Source organism: Vulpes vulpes, chromosome 11 (assembly GCF_048418805.1).
Source record: "Vulpes vulpes isolate BD-2025 chromosome 11, VulVul3, whole genome shotgun sequence".
Classification (NCBI taxonomy): domain Eukaryota; kingdom Metazoa; phylum Chordata; class Mammalia; order Carnivora; family Canidae; genus Vulpes; species Vulpes vulpes.
The window spans coordinates 73,293,387-73,310,606 of NC_132790.1; the positions used below are offsets into that span (position 1 = coordinate 73,293,387).

At 37.9% G+C, this 17,220-nt stretch overlaps 1 long non-coding RNA gene across 2 annotated transcripts in view; it reads right to left on the reverse strand.

The window, feature by feature from the left end:
- LOC140594453 (uncharacterized) overlaps positions 1-17,220 on the reverse strand; it is a 640,333-nt gene that overhangs the window by 181,592 nt on the left and 441,521 nt on the right. For both annotated transcript variants that reach the window (XR_011995251.1, XR_011995252.1), the window contains exon 3: positions 6,152-6,252. This is a non-coding gene — a long non-coding RNA (uncharacterized lncRNA). The remainder of the gene's footprint in view (positions 1-6,151; positions 6,253-17,220) is intronic.

Consider the following 17,220-nt stretch of genomic DNA (forward strand, 5'->3'; position numbering starts at 1 on the left):
CTTTTTAAATGGTTACCTATAAATGGAAGAGTTCTCTAGTAAAGTTTGGTGGCAAGAAGAAGGGCTTAGAAGCTGTAATGATACTGTTTGGTGGGGATATGAGTGAGCAAAAGTGAGTTGCTAGAGGACTTTACTGTAAAACAGTAAATTGCCAATTTTCTGAATCTAAGGAATAAGAGGCAATCTTCTCCCCCTTGGTTCTTGGGACTCTGGAAGTGAATGGCCATGAATCTTTGACTAAAGCCACTTAACAAAGCAATGGGCTAAAGACACCAACAAAATCTTCAAAATAGACTATTTGGGCTCCATTTGTTACTGAAAATACACAGTATTTGCAACTTTTGGATATGTTGTTTTTAATCAGGACACAATCACACTCACTTTCAACAATAACTATTTTATATAAACTTCCTAAAATTTATTTTGAGACTTCATAGTTAAATCAGGATTGCTCTTCATCTTCCTCACAGCAATGATGAACTTAATCAAACTGATGGAATTTTCTAAGGAGTAATTCCTTCACTATATGATATTAACAGTTCTTCAGCATTTTCACTGTTCAATTCACTAAATTCTGACTCCTTAGCAAGACCAAAAATTTTTTATTTGGGTTCAATAACTTTTAGGTTCAAACTTCTCCCAATAGCTCTTTTTTTCCTAAGATTTCATTTATTTATTCTTGAGAGACACACAGAGAGAAGCAGATACATAGGCAGAAGGAGAAGGAGGCTCCCCACAAGGAGCCCAATGTGGGACTTGATCTCAGGACCCTGGGATCATGAACTGAGTTGAAGGCAAAAGCTCAACCACTGAGCCACCCAAGTGCCCCTCTCCCAATAGCTCTTATTTTCAACTTTCTTTTTAATCTGTGGGCTATTCTAGGTCTTTAGACTCACTTATGTTCTTCAAAAGCATTTCTAGCTGCTCAGAAGATATAGTCACATGAATATTGGAGGATAATAGTTATAATGTGTAGTACATTAAACAATAAGAGTAAGATATTAAATCCTTTTGAAAAAACAGCCAAATTAAGACTTCAATGCACTCTACATTCTCTCATCTGGAATTTATGTGTATCTTAAATTATTTTAGTAGTATACTCATTTATATTTGTTACAAAAGATTATTTTGTGCAGTAAGTAAATTCCCAGTAAAAAAATTTTTGTAAGTTACTATATTAAATACTCAGAGAGTTCAGATTGCAGGGGATATCTGTCCTTAAAGTCAGGCATACAATTAGCTTCTAGATTACCCTAAACAGCTCAAAATCTGACATTATTATTATTATTATTATTATTAGAATCTACAATAGTTGCTCATATGTCACTACCCAGATCCATCTTTCTCAGAGAGCAACACAAACCGAAATATTAGATTTCCTTCATCATGAAAAACTTGTGTTCAGAATAATAGGCAACCACATGGGGTTCATAGAAATGCAGTAACCATTCATAGGAATGCACTAACTTAACAGATAAGTTCCATGACACATGCTTTGAGCCCACATTCTATTAAACCATGAAATTGATTCATTTGTTTTTCCCAGGCTATGCATGGAAAATAGAATTACATCTTGTCATGATTACAGAAAATTTATGAATGTTTAATCTAGTGATATGTTAAAATGCTTTATAAACAGTTAAAATAAAAAGGGTTGCTGCTACGGACTGAGTTGTATACCCCTAAAATTTATATATTGATGCCCTAAACCCTTCTGCCTCAAAATGCGACTGTATTTTTTTTTAAGGATTTATTTATTTATTCATGAGAGAGAGAGGCAGCTAGAGAAGCAGCTTCCTTGCAGGGAGCCTGATGTAGGACTAGATTCCTCAACCTGGGATCACACCCTGAGCCAAAGGCAGACACCCAACTGCTGAGCCACCCAGGTGTCCCAAGAGATAGAGCCTTTACAGGGGCAATTAAGTCACAATGAGACCATCAGTGTGGATCCTAATGCAATCTGGACTGGGGTATTTATAAGAGGAGGTGATCAGGACATGGAGAAGCACCAGAGGTGTGCATGAACAGACCATTCTATGAATAGGCAGGAAGAGGGCGGTTATCCACAAGTCAAGAAGAAAGGCCAGTGAGGAAACCAACCCCACTGGCAACTTGATTTTGGACTCCCAGCCACCAGAACTATAAGAAAATAAATTTCTGTTATTTACACAGTCTGCAGTATTTTGTATGGCAATGCTAGCAAACAAACACAGTTGTTATTATTACTTATTTGAAGTTAAAATAGCAATAGAGGTTAAAGTCACTATAAATCCTATCAAGCCAAAACAAATTTTTAATACAATAGGCTGTCATAAATCTAATTGTTCCAAAAGGAGAACGTTCTCCTAAAGGAGAAAATTCTACAAGCACAATTTCTTTTATATATAACGAAAGAGAGGCCATTTCTATGGTAACCAAGTCTCCCACCATATAGCATTTCACAAATATGCTTGTGTTAATTCCATCATATTACTCAGCAAAACTCTGAGGTTTCAAGTTACCAAAACGATCTTGGAAGCTATTTTTAAGTACATATATGGTAAAATATAATTATTGCTAAAGAGTTTACTTAAAAACTCTTATCCCACTTACATCTACTGAAATCATTTGCTTCCACCAATTATGTTTAGATTACTCGTGTCAGCCATCATTCCAATTTATTTTTCTTGCTGAGAAATTTTTTAAGAGATTTAACATGAATTTATTTGACTAGTAAGCCAGGCAGAATAAAAGTATGTTTGCATCACGTTAAACGTCGGTGACTCTAAAAAGATGACTTTTTAAATTAAACCAATGAACTTAGAGCAGCTTTAATACCAAATATTTTTCCAGATCATGTGAAAGTGAAATTCACTTGGGTTAGTTTCTGTTATATTTCTGAGAACTGCAGGAATACTTCATTTATAAGTGCAAAATTTTAAGCCAATTAAAAAGGGTGCTTTACAAGTTAATTTTAGCAATACCATCTGTAGGAAAAAAATCACAAATCTAGAAAATGCATATATGAACACACAGAAACATACAGACACAGGTACAGCTTTCGTCTTAAAAATTTAGCCCTGAGACAAGTATGATTATGCAAAATTCTAGTTTACAAAAGAGCAGTTGATTCCACATTGTGTTTCTGGAAGGTGGACTATATTAAGCATATCTGCTTTGATAGTTAAAACTTTTTCTACTAGTATTTGTGGGCAAGTAAGATTTTTCATTAGCCCAGTTTCCAAATACCTTTTTCCCCCACCTTAGGAGAAATATCTCTCTAAAGTTTGTATTTCAAAAGAATGGCTCTTAGTTCCTAGAGAAGATGGGATTAGAAAATATACATCACAAAGGCATAGAGAAAGTATTCAAGTTTCCTCCAAGGAGTTTTGGGGTATATTTGTCTATTATCAGAGGTCTAGAAAAATTACTATTTAAATTTTTCCTTTCCTTAAGTACAAGACAATTTTGTTTCCAGTGCTTTGATCTTTTACAATGTCTACAAGCATTTTGAGATAAGTAGGGGAGGTTTAGAGATTGTTAAAGATAGTTGGTATTTGAAGTTGCTGCTTCTAGAGCTATCTTTATGGTTTTGTAGAGATTTAAAAGACAAAGATGCTGTTTCCAACTCCCCCAAAGAACTGGATTATAGCCTGAATATCAAGAGACTGATTCACCTTTCTAACTTGCTTCTCTTTATCAGGGAAATTTCCAACTAAGATGGGAATCAAAAGATTTCTAGAGCTTTGGGGTTTAATGCTGTATGTCCTTTTAAAAAAAAAAAATCTGTATAAAGTATTCAACAAAGGCCTTCTGAGTGCACAATTCAACCTTCGACCAATTCACCTTAATGAGAAGAAACTCTACTGTTGCTTATATCAACCCCTGAACATTGGCCTTCAGCTAATCACTTGTAGAACGACTTGGAAAAATTATTATTAGCCATTTCTTCTTTGAGGGGGCATTTTCTTCAGGGGATTGTCTGGCTTATCTGATGGTTACAGTGCAATTATGGGTGGGAAGAACTCTCCTTAGTAGCCAATCAAGGTCCCTGTGAGTGAGAGTGTGAAGGACTAATTTTTCTTTTCTTTTTATTCGTGAGAGACACAGAAAGAGAGAGGCAGAAACATAGGCAGAGGGAGAAGCAAGCTCCATGCAGGGAGCCATTTGTGGGACTTGATCCCAGGATTCCAGGATCACACCCTGAGCCGAAGGCAGCTGCACTTAGGTGCTGATGAGCCACCCAGTCGTCCCTAAAGACTAATTTTTCTAACTCTTCTCTAAATGTGGTAAAATCTTCTCAGAGTAGGGCAAAAGAGCTTTGTAATTTTATCTTTTTAAGGGAGCCCATAAGACTAGCTGCTATACTAACTTCATGTCATCTTTTCAACTTTATCTTTCCATAGGTACCAATAAGACAATTGTTTAGGATGAGAATTCTTTTAAAAATTTTTTCAAATATAGAAGTCTGTCCAACTCAAATGATCTATCATCTGGCCACTGAAAAGTAGGACTATATACTTACCTCAGTGGTGACTCAAACCAATAAGCCTCTTTGTGGCTTAAACACGGATGCAAGAGGCATCCCAAAAGAGTACAAAAGATGTAACCCTTACAAGATTTTAAAAATTCACTCCCAGAATTAGCCTAAAAAAGCAAACTCCTTCGTTATTGTAGGCAGTAAGAATGGTGCAGTGAAAACAGTCTATGGTTTAATCACCAGAATGTAAGACATCTCCAGTCATAGCCCACTAACCTGTGACCCCAGGCAGGAACTACTGGAATGAGACTTTTCCAGCACTTATGAGACAACAAAAGTTGAAATGACAAAAACTTCTTAGCTGTGACCCCTTAAGACAAACCCCTTGACAGCTATCACATTTAGATAATGAGAGTTCTGTTTGTGACTTTATGTCTGTTTGAGTGGTCACCAAGATATACACCAGTAAGTATACCTTCCTACTGGTGGAGACCAGAGAGAATGTGGTCATGGGTCACAAAGCCAAGCTCTCAAGACAGAAGATAAAAGAAAATCTCATCCTAATTTTTCTCACATGCACATGAATAGCTTTAGATAAGCCTTGGGTCTTGCAGAACCAAACTAATACCAAAGATGGATATGCTTCTGGCTTGGGGATTGTGTGGTTTTATAGCATTTTATAGCATATCTTATTGCACAGTTTTCTTGAGGTTGGAAAATGACCTAGTGTCAATCTAACCTATGACCAATTTCTAACATGGGAGTTGTCTTTGAGTTGGATGGTAAGCACTCTGTCTTTAATGCTCACACTATGCCCACCAATTTTGCAACTTGGGCTTCCAAGATATCCTTTAGCAATAGTCTTTATCACATATGCATATTAACTCACAGCAAAGTTAGTCTAGACATCCACCAGTCTCCTAAGAACCATAAACTCATGAGTCTCAAACAGGAGGTTCACTGGACCTATGCCTGCATTCCACACTATGGTTTTTCTATTATGACAAATGATACAACAGAGACAAAACTGACCACGCCTGGAAGGAAAAGGATAAATAAAAACCAAGAGTGATCATAAGAAATCTTTACTGGAGTTGCTATACCCAAAGATCTAGTTCCACAAATATTTCCTCCTACTAACCTAAATTGAGCAAAGAAAATATGTGGTATATATACACAATGGAATATTACTCCACCATCAAAATGGATGAAATCTTGCCATTTGCAACAACATGGATGGCATTAGAAGGCATTACGCTAAGCAAAATATGTCAGTCAGAAAAAGACAAATAGCATATGATTTCACTCCTTTGTGGAATTTAAGAAATAAAACATAGGGGAAGGGAGGGAAAAAATAAGATAAAAACAGAGAGGAAGGCAAACCATAAGAGACTCTTAACTATAGGAAATAAACTGAGGGTTGCTAGAGGGGAGGTAGGTGAGGGGATGGGGTAATAGGGTGATAGGCATTAAGGAGGGCACCTGATGTAATGAGCATTGGGCATTATATGCAACTGATGAATCACTAAATTCTACCCCTGAAAATAATACACTATGTTAATGAAACTGAGTTAAAATTTAAAAAAGTTTTTAAAAATAGATAAGAAAACAAAAAGGGACTCTTACCACTCTCATTTCCACTGTTCTCTGTAGGCAGAGAGATTCAGAGACTGATGTGACAAGAATTCTTACCTTCTGCTGGGTTTTTATCTGAAGTTTCAGGATTTCTGAGCTGTAACAGCCCCAGGAGCAAGGTGTCCAGACAGTGAAGTTTGTCCCTTCCTGGTCACCAACTATAGAGAAAGAAAAACTTTTCTTTCTTCCGTTCTAGATTCTTTGGCTGGTCTAGTAGTTAAATGAACACAAGGCAGATTAACGGGAAAAAACAAATTTTGTACAAATGGCAGCCCTATAAAAATCTGAGACCCAAAAGGTAAGCAGGTAATTGAGGCTGATATAACATGCTGACCTAAGGAAAGGGGTAGAAATCTAGGGATACAAAGAGAAGGAACACCATTCACAGAGAGGTGAGAGTGGAGACATTTGGAAAACATAGGTTCCATAACAGTTCTCCTGTTATACAGTTACATTTCTTAGGAAAAAGCTGTCTTCTGATAACAACTGTTTTCCTGGTACAGGCCCTTTCCAATGTAAATTTAGGCAGTTGAGGGGCCAGTCAAGAGCTTTTCCTAAAACCACTGGGTTTTGACTAGCTTTAGCTCAAAATCATCCTTATGCCAAAAAGATATATTTTGGGGTGAAACTTGCTCCCCTTCCCTCAGTAGCCAGTAGCAGCCTAATCTTGAAACCATTAACTATTAATAGATCTTTGTATACCAGATTTCAGAACAGGCAATTATTTCTTCAATGAATCCTCCAAAGAAGTCATAGAGGAAGTTGTTTCTAAGGTGATAAGATCAGTGTTAAATTAAAAGGCTTCATTCTGCAGAAAAACTCAGTTCACCCAATAGTTCTTGAATTTTTGTTTTCTTTTTTTGATCAGAGTGACCATCCTGGCTAAGACATCTCTGGTTGCCTAAGACCTTGCTGGCTCTGACTTTGTTGTATCACACCTAATGCAGAGCTTATGTTATATTGGACATTAAGGCTCATTCTTAAAGTCTATTTGGTCCTTTACTTTCATTGTTTCACTAATTCCTTGTTAATGGCACTATCAGGCACTCAGTTACACAAGCTATACCAGGCAACCTTAACTCTGGTCTCTTCCCACTTCACCATATTTAATCCATGATTATTTTAACCCAAGTTATTATCCTCTACTACTGCTCTAGCATGCACATTGTTGGTGCATCCAGTCTATGCTACAGTCAATAATCCTTTGGAATTTAGATCTAAACAAGACACCCTCTTGATTGCTTATTCCCACATTAAACCAACTGTTCACCCTTCCAAGACCCCTTCCAAGACACAATGATCTCCAGTTCACCTTAGGATAAACAGCCAAAATTCCCAACATAACCTACACTATCCCCTTAGTCATATCTGTGCCTTTCTTTCTGGAATCATCTGCCATCTTTCTCATGCTTGATGTTCTAGCCACTGGCTCTCCCTGAGTTGAGTGTGTAGCTTTGTTTGAAAAGTGGAGTATACCGAGAGACTATCCCCACTGTCTCTTAGAGAAGTTGGCAATTAATGGGGTTCAGTGAATACTTGTTAGATGAATTAGTGCATATGTAAGCAGAAGAATGCTTGAATTAGTGAAACAATGAAAGTAAAGGGACAAATAGACTTTAAGAATGAGCCTTAATGTCCAATGTAACATAAGCTCTGCATTAGGCGTGATACAACAAAGTCAGAGCCAGCAAGGTCTTAGGCAACCAGAGATGTCTTAGCCAGGATGGTCACTCTGATCGAAAAAAGAAAACAAAAATTCAAGAACTATTGGGTGAACTGAGTTTTTCTGCAGAATGAAGCCTTTTAATTTACACTCTCTTGTGAACCAGTCAATTATTTTCCAAATATTTCCAAAGTAGAATATTTTAAGCCTTAAAGGATTACCACTATCAAAAATAATAATATCTAACATTGGTGAAGATAGTTCCACTGATTCAATTGCATGTAGCAAAAGAAGTACAGCATTCTCCAAGAGACCCAGAGCCCAAATCCAAGGTGACTTCTTATGATCCAGCAGAGGCAACAGGACTCCTGGCATCGAAGCTATATCCTAAGTGACCCAGCCATGCTCAGTATACTTTGAGCAGCGTGGAGTTTTGGGTCCAAACCATGCAGAGCCTGATAGCCCATTTAAGGTAAGAAAACACAAAAGATGAAAAAAGAAGAATAATGCCTTGTACATCTTTGTGGAGTCAAGGTTCAAATATAAGAACCTGTTCTCTCTAAATGGCACATAAAATGCAATGCTAGATTCTGAATTTGAGGCATCAAGAGTTTGTACTTGACTTTAGGACCTTTGTGTATGTGTGGTTTTTTTCTTATTTTACCAGTGCATTCTCCAAATTGCAGGTTATCTCAACTTAAAATAACCTTCCTCTAAATCTGCCAAATATAGTCTCTTAAAAATGTTATGTTGAGAATAAAAAGTGGGCCTTTGACCTAGGTGAACATGGTAATACAAACAAGAATAAATGTTTTAGCTACAGCATTCATCCTAAAACAACTATAATTCAACAACCTAAAATTCAACTTTTACTCTTATTTTGCAGTTACATTTTCCCATCCATTTACCATCATGCTGCCAATGATTGCCCATAAAACAACAAAACTGGGTTGGCTTTTCCCTAACTCACTCCAAAATGGATGACTCTAGGCTCTGCCAGAACCCAAACAAAGGATAGTTGTCCCCTTGATCCTCCTTGCTTTTAATGTATCTTCATATAAATAAAGCAAGTTGCCCAGCCCTTTCTAAAGCTGAAAGCCAGCCTTAAATGCCTAAATGACATGACCCTACACAGGCACAGACACCTTAGGACAATGAGATGCTGAAATTGGAGGTGTTCATTGTTCTACATCACAAACATTCTCATTGTGCATTTTTCAAACAAAATAACACAAAGTGGTGACCCACTTGACCTGGCTGGCACTTCTTAGGGCAAGCAAAAAAGCAAATTGACTCCATCTTTTAAAGTAATAACAGCAATGACAACATAATTGGTATCCAAATGGCACCTTTCACACTGCTATAAGGCTCACATCAAAGACCAGCTCACCAAGAAAAACTCCAAGTTTAGCACTAGATCTGGTCTTGAGTGGTTGAGTCTAAAACATTTCTGAAGTGCAGAAACATTTCAATGCTCTTGGTACTCTTCCCATTCCAATATATTTTGGATAAAGCATTATGAGCTTAAAACAAATACAATTAGACAAGGCAGAATGAAAAACTGACTGAACAAATGCTACTTTTAACTTACTTAGGTTACATACGTGGCTGATGGGCTGGGGTATTGTGGTATTTGCATCTTGCATTTAGATCCATCATGGTCCTCCCCTTGCTTTGCATCAAAGAGGGCTGACCCTGCAAACTGCATTTCCCAGGCCCCTCTTTTATCCAGGTTTGGCCAATGGGAAGTACTTACTAATGGATGATAGAAGGGAAGGTAAAACAGAGACAGAAGCCAGGATATTTGTCCTCCTCCTATTCAGTGTTTTTGTTCTTTGAGAATTAGTGCCTGTGACTTCGCTATTGTTTTAGCTCCCATCAGACTTGCCCAATGTAGTTGCAGCTTTTGCCAAGTGGCTCTAACCCATGATTATACCACCTGCCCCTCAGCCCTGAAGTTGAAGACAGCTTCAAGGAATTGCTATTTTCTAGGTTTCTTTTCATTTCCCTGTGTGCCTTTTTCAGCTTTTCTAACAGCTTGTTACTGATTCCCCATACTGCATTCCTTCTACTGAGTAACTTGGCCTAGTGGTTTTATTTTTCTGGTTGTATCTTAACTGATAGAATTTCTACTGGACCTGGAAGGAGTGGATGAATGATAAGAAAAAAAATAGAGGTAGAGTGGTCATAGCAGCCTCTCTCAACCCTGCCCTCCCTCTCTTATAACAGTTGTGTAAGTAGAGAGTTCTTATGATGAAAAGATACATTGAGTTAGATCCTTTTCAAAGAAGCTACTAAGGGGAAGTCACTCTGGCACGGGTCTTTCTCTCCCTACTCAGGGATTATTGGTGCAAACAGAAAAGGAATTTGTTTTCTCTCTGAAAAACAGGTGGTGAGTAATGCTAAAGACATATACGGCACTGAAGTGTGACTGGGCCTTCTGTACTTCCTGCTTTTTGGCTCCTGGGCATAGTATGTTGGACAACTGATACAAGGACACTCCATAGTCAGCCTCAATCAGTGTGAAAAAGATGCAGGTGGCCTGGCAAAGAGGCCATAGATACTCCATATTGGTAATGAACAACACAAGAGAGAAATACTCCAAAGCTAAAATACACAGCCTCATGCAGACAGATCAGTGTCAGCCCCAAGATTCAAAGCCATCTCACACACACAAACCAAAATATCTTTATGGGATAATGTATTTTCCAAATTTCATCAAGGAGGAAGGAAATACAATACATATAAAATATGACTGATGAAAAACTACTGAAGAAAAACAGCTAGATGTTATGGAGCTCAACTGAGGTTCTGTGGTAGATTTAAGTCCTCATGTTCTTGGCTTTCAAAGTTGACTCCCCCAAATAGTGGTATCTTTACCACCTGGGCACATGTAGAAATACAAATTATTAACTCCCACCACACACCCATAGAATCAGAAACTATAATCAACATATATATAGATTAAAAAATTAAGCTAAAAATTGTAAATAAGACAAATGTCATGATTCCAGAGTCAGAAAAGTAGAAGAGTTAGAATTAAAACTGGCTTCATGATATCCTATAGACTGTACTATTCTGTACACATACTCTACCTGAATGCAAGAATGGCAAAAGGATGATTTTCCACAATGTTGGCTATTAGGCAGAGTTTTAAGAAGAGTGTTAGGTCACTGCTGCCGTCTCCTAATTAACAAAAGTAAGTACTCATGATCCCACAGACTATCAGAAATATTTCTCTGCTTTGGAAATTGGAGCATGCCAATCATGAATCTTGCCAGAGCCCAGGATTCTGTCCTCCCTGATACTGTACAGCAATGCAGTGTAATAGACAAAGGCATGATCTTCAAAAGCAGGATTTACCAATTATGTCTAACTTTCTCAATCTTACTGAGCCTCCACTTTTTCATTTGGTTAATGGGGGCATCAACATCCCCAAAATCAGAGAGCTGTAATGTGGATTACTAAGAGAGGGTTTGCTAACTCCTTAGCACACTTCTTGGTATTCTATTTTCATTTGTCTCTTCTCCAATTCTGTGAAAAGCAAGGGTTATGTATTAGATGGAGGCCACTGAGTTGTCAGAAGGCTTGTTTACAGACCAGCCATAGAAACTTTAAATGTTTTGTTTCATTATCTACACCAGAGTTTCTCAACCTTAGCAATACCAGGTAATTGTTATATGAGGGTCCTCTGCATTATAGGATGCCAGTAGCACCTTCCTCCCATCCCCTGGTTGTTACAGACAAAACAGTTCTCCAAATACTACCAGATGTCCTCTGGGTGCAAAATCTACTCCCTTCCACTCTCAGTATCAAGTCAGAACATTGAGGACTAAAAAAGAAGAGGGTTATTCTACCCACTTCCACAAACAATCAGAGAAAGTAGTTATTAAACCCTCACAGGAGATTTTTGCTAAACAGATTTATAGCTATTCATGTTTTGGCAGACCATTTGCTTTGACAAAGAATATGTTTACACAGAAGAAGCTAGTTGGTGGACTGGGGCAAGTAATTTAATGATTTGGGTAGAACCAAAGCCAACTACTAAACAAATTCTTGTGTTTTATGTTTGCCTTTCTAATTGGTTTGTTTATCCATATTAATTTATTACATTCAACTAGCTCTACTCAGCACAACGTAATGTATCCATAAGTTTTTATTAAAATATTATCATTTTATTAATTTATATTATAAACATAATTAATAACTGCATTCTTCCCAGATACAGCACTTAATGTGTTCAATGATCAAATCCTTAAAATAAAGTACAAAACACATCTGTCCCTGAGACAGACCAAGAAGCTCGTATAAGTCTTACAAATAAGTGGATGCATTTTGTTCAGCTACCTCAGCTGAGTCTTAGGGCTTGTAAATTAGAGAAGACAGCCACAGGGAACTTCTAGTTATCTTAATTCCTTCCCCTTTGGGGAACACCTTCGGCTGGACAAGCAGAGGTCTTCCTGGAGTCTTGAGGGGAAACAGTGAGCAGGTGGGAGGGAGTGGTCTGGGGGTCTGAGTGATGAATACTTAACATAAGTTTATCTTAGGCAGTAAGAATGAGCTGAGCCCTGTATCTTTGGAGTATCTTGAATAGTGTGTGTCTGTCTCAGGTGTTCATGTGACTAAAGTGGTCAGAGTGCCTGTGTTATTGATTAGGGTTTTCAGAGGTGGCTGTGTTCGGCCTGTCACCCACTAATTTGAAAAATCGGGATAAAGCAAGTTGTGACTGATTCAGGCCAGTCTATGTTTCTAGTCCATTCAGTGTGACTTGAGTGGTCAATTTGTCCTGAGTAGATATTCAGTCCAGAATGGAGAATGTAACTGGGGTCAGCAGCATATCTGGGCCATAGTGTGACCATATCTTTAAGCCTCTCCAAAGTGACCAATCTAGATTGGATGGTCTGCTTGGACTTTCTAGTCTAGCAGAACCATCATTATGCATATTTGTGTCCCAGCTAACAGGGATATGTTATGCAGTGCATGTTTGCACCCCACCCCCCAAAGTTCATATGTGGTGGTATTTAAAGGTCAGGCTTTGGGAGGTAATTAGGTCATAAGGGCCAGGTAATTGTTAAGGGATTAGTGTCCTCATAAGAGAGTTAGCCCTTTTTCTCTGCTATCTCACATGTGGGGATACAACAAGATGATAGTCATCTGTCAATTAGGAACAGGGCCTTCTTCAAGAATGTAACCATGCTGGTACCCTGATCTTGGACTTCTGGCCTTCAGAACTGTGAAAGATAAATGTCTGTTGTTTAAGCTCCCCCAGTCTATGGTGTTCTGTTATAGCATCGTGAACTAAGACAGGATTTTTCTCTAAAGTTTTGCAGGGCATGATTCCCACTCTGATTTCTCAGCACTGTGGCTTGTGGTTTTCACATATCACTGGATACTTGCTTGTCCAGTGGCTGGAGAAATCACACACAAAAAGCATATCAAGCTAAACTTTGGGGAAACAGAACAAAAACCTCTCCTAGATGGAAATGCCACTACAGATAAACTTATTCAATATTTACTTCACTCAGGGAGACTGGGTCAGGATATGTTCTTAATTTTTTGTCTTGACATTCAAAGTAACATTCTTTTCAATCACGGCTGACAGAATTGGATACAAAAATGGACCACCATGTCCGAAGAGACTCAAAATCCTGTTTTACTATTATTTGAAAGAAAAGCAAGTTCACCAAATAATACATTGCCGAATGAGAAACAAGAGCCAGATGATATACAGTCTGTTTGCCCTTCACCTTACTGTTTACTTTTCCTCTGCTCTTGTTCAAATAGTTATTTAGTGGATCAAATGCTCGAATGCCAGTCTGACAGAGACTCAAGAAAAATAAGCAGTCTTTTTTTTTTTAATTGTTATTTTGTTTGGTTCTTGTTTTTGTTTTAAGACCAAGAGAAAATATTCCAATGACACTGAACTGACAGAGAAGAACAGATGTCTGCAGTTTATTTTCCTTGATTGGATTTTAATCGAATTTGCATAGGGCCTTATTTATTTTCACTTTATCACATTAGGGAGTACGGACCCACAAAGCCAACTGAGGGTCAGTGTTTGTGCTGGCTGATGGATTATGGAGCCATGAGACTGAGGTCATCTGAGGAAAGTCTGCGATTCTAAGCAGAGACAGATATTCAATACCAGAGAGCAGCTGCAGATCAACGTATGTAACTTTTTCTCTAGGATCTTTAGGAAATAATACTACTAATCATTGTTAGTAGCTTACATTCCTTGCACATTCTGTTAAGCACTCTACATGAAAAATCTAATTTAATATATTTATCACTGTGTGCGTGAAATGCAATTCTACAGCCAACCCCTTATCAACAACTGTGATATCCAGTGAACTTAGAAACAAAGTAACTTTCCCCACAAGCTTCTGACAAACCTATTTGCGGCAAAACATGACCAGAACTGATCTGAGGACATAAAAGACTTATTTATTACTCTACTTTGTGTGAATATTCATCCATTTGCTACAGAAATAGACTGTGATAATTACAGGGTGCTAGGTCTCCTGGGGAGGGAGGTATATAATTAGCTTTCTGGAATAAAATTATCTAAAATCTGAAAAATGCTAAATTTCAAAATCTGTATTTCCCTGAGGTTTCGGATAAGAGAATGTAAGCCTGCCATATTATTATTATCTACACTTCAAAGATAAGGAAACTGACTCTCAGAGGTTAAACTGTTCTTCAGAAAGTGTTTATAAAAAGATCAGCTCCTTTATCTAGGTGATACAGGGCCAGTGCACATAACTATATGAATGTTAGACGCATTTTAGGCCTCATTGCCTGAGCCAACAATTTCTCCCACCATCTTCCTTAGTCACCTCTCTCACCTGAGAGGAAATCCTAATATCACAGAATTGCCATTTGACTTACACCTAAATGGAGACTTGTGAGGATGAAGGGAGCACTATTAATAATTTTACCAGGACAAGGAAGAAAAAGCAGGTCTGGTACAAACTGGGTCAAATTGTCTCCCTATATATGTGACACCTTTACCCAAGTTCTCAGGGCAGGAAACAATGACTCTCCCCATGGTGAATTACCACTTAACTCTCATGCTATTCCTCTGCCACCCTGACCACTTTCCCCAGGGTTCATAGATTTTTCCACACCAAACCTCTGCTTGGAATGTCCTTCCTGTCTCTGCATGACAACATCCTTCTCACCCTCCAAGACAGGTCTATTGGAGCCCACTGCCAGCAGTCTGCCTGAGGAGCCTCTTGTCCTCTGCACCTCCACAGTTCAAGACTGGCTGCCTCCAGTACAGGACATCTTGTATACAGTTTCATGTTAGAGTTGGTTTAGTGGCACGTACATTTATAAATCACCTGGCTGTGAAAGCCAGTGTGGGTTGGCAGACATTCCAAACTCCATGCATCTCATCGGTCTTTTGAGGTGGAGAGCTCCACCCCTCACCTTGATATCTCTGAGTGTACCAGAACCAATGCACGCATAAACGTTTTCAGTATAAATTTCAAAGATGAGAGATAATGCTTTTTGATGGTTTCTGATTCTTCAGTCAGATCTTAGGATTAATGCTTTTTTACTCTAAGAGGAACATTTCCTTGCCAAATATATGCCACTGAAAAGCTTCTTGATGGCATTTACAAGGCAATAATAAGCATAATCTTGTCCTTTAAGATTTGTTTTGCCCAAGTAATACCATGTCCAGTTGGCCTCCCTTCTAATTAGAAGGCTCTTTGGTCAAAATAATTGCCATTCTGTCCTCACCGTAGAATAATCCATTAAAAAGGAAGATTTATGATTTCTTGTGAACCAGTGCTAGTAGGTCCTATCTCTAAGCTGATGTTCTGAAAATTGTGGCCGATCCAATCTACATCAGAACTGCCAAGGGCGTTTGTGAAAATGCCCATCCCAATCTTACTACATTTGTTTTCTGAACTGGGATTCAGAATACTGCAGTTTAAGTATGCTCCCCAGGTGATTATGGGTCACACTATAGTTGGTAAGCTGCTGCTCTAATTAGGTTGGAGTCAATACTGTTTAAATCTTCCTTCTGTTCTACTGCAGCTTCATTCTTTCTTCCTTTTTCCCGCCCTCTTACTCCTTCTTCATTAATGAAAAATTCAAGAAACAAACAACAAAAAAAAAATGGCAACAAACAGAAGCCTTAAAAAATGAAAATCTGATGCATTTTTTCCCTTGGTCACTGCCTCTTTTTCCTTCACATACATATACACCCTAACCCTAATCAGCTGAAATGGGGATATATAGAAGATAAATTACAAAAACAGGACCTGAAAGAAGTTATATTCAGTTATTTACGTATTCAGTAATCAACCTGTTTGATAATTTTCATCTGATTATATAGACTATTTATTAGACTGTTATCTGTGCTATTCAATATGGTAGCCTCTAGCCACAGGTGGCCATTGAGCACTTAAAATGTAACCAGTCTACATTGAGTTATTCTATAAGTGTAATATATACCTCGTATTTTAAACATGCAGAAATAAAAGAATGTAAATTATTTCATTAGTAATTATTATATTACATAACAAAATGACAATATTTTGGATATATTGGGTTATATAAATTATATTAAAAGTATTTGTAACTTTTAATTTTTATATAATATGGCCAGTAGAAAATTTAAAATTAAATATATGACTCACATTTGTAGCTCACATTATATTTCTACTGGGCAGTGTAATTACAGATGCCTATAGCATCTTACTTCAAAGTGTCCAAACTGAGTGTCCCAAGTTCAAGAAGTAGGGAACCCAGGTTCAGAAAGATGACAGTATGGGAACAAAGGGACCCTAAGGACATAACTCCCATCACCTGGGATGGAGCCCAGACTCTGCATCTAAAATATGTTGCCCAGAGATTCTAGTAGGACTTAACCGCATTATCATCCTCTATAATACTTCATTTTAAATGAATTTCAATTCATTCTCTCTCCATAAGCTAATTTTAAAAAGAGGTTTGTTGTTGTTTTAATACTACCCAGTTAGGGGCTGAGTGAGGGATTCATGATAAGCAAAGTGTGCTATCACTAAAAAGTTATTCTGCCTTGTTTTTGTGTGGAAGCCCACTTGATGCATAGGCTGGAGCTGGATAGAGATGATGACAGGGAGGAGAGGCAGAGTTCAACCTCATTTCTTATAGCAAAAAAGAACAGAGCCACAGATCATCCCTTTATCTAAAGCCCCATTCCTCCTCAACTGTCATAATCTGTCTGCTTTTTCAACCACAGATAATTTGGCTTTTCAAGAAGCACTTCCTTCATCTCTTATCAGTTTTTACATCATCTGTAAGGGTTATGATACTCAAGTAGCAGAATCCTCCAGTGGCCTATTAGAATCAGAGATCACAGCACATTTTTTCCTGAAGACAGATATTGGATATAAGTTTCCTCAAGCAATGAATCTCACTCATAAGATTCTAGAAAACTACCAAGAGCATATCTTCTTTACAGTCGTTG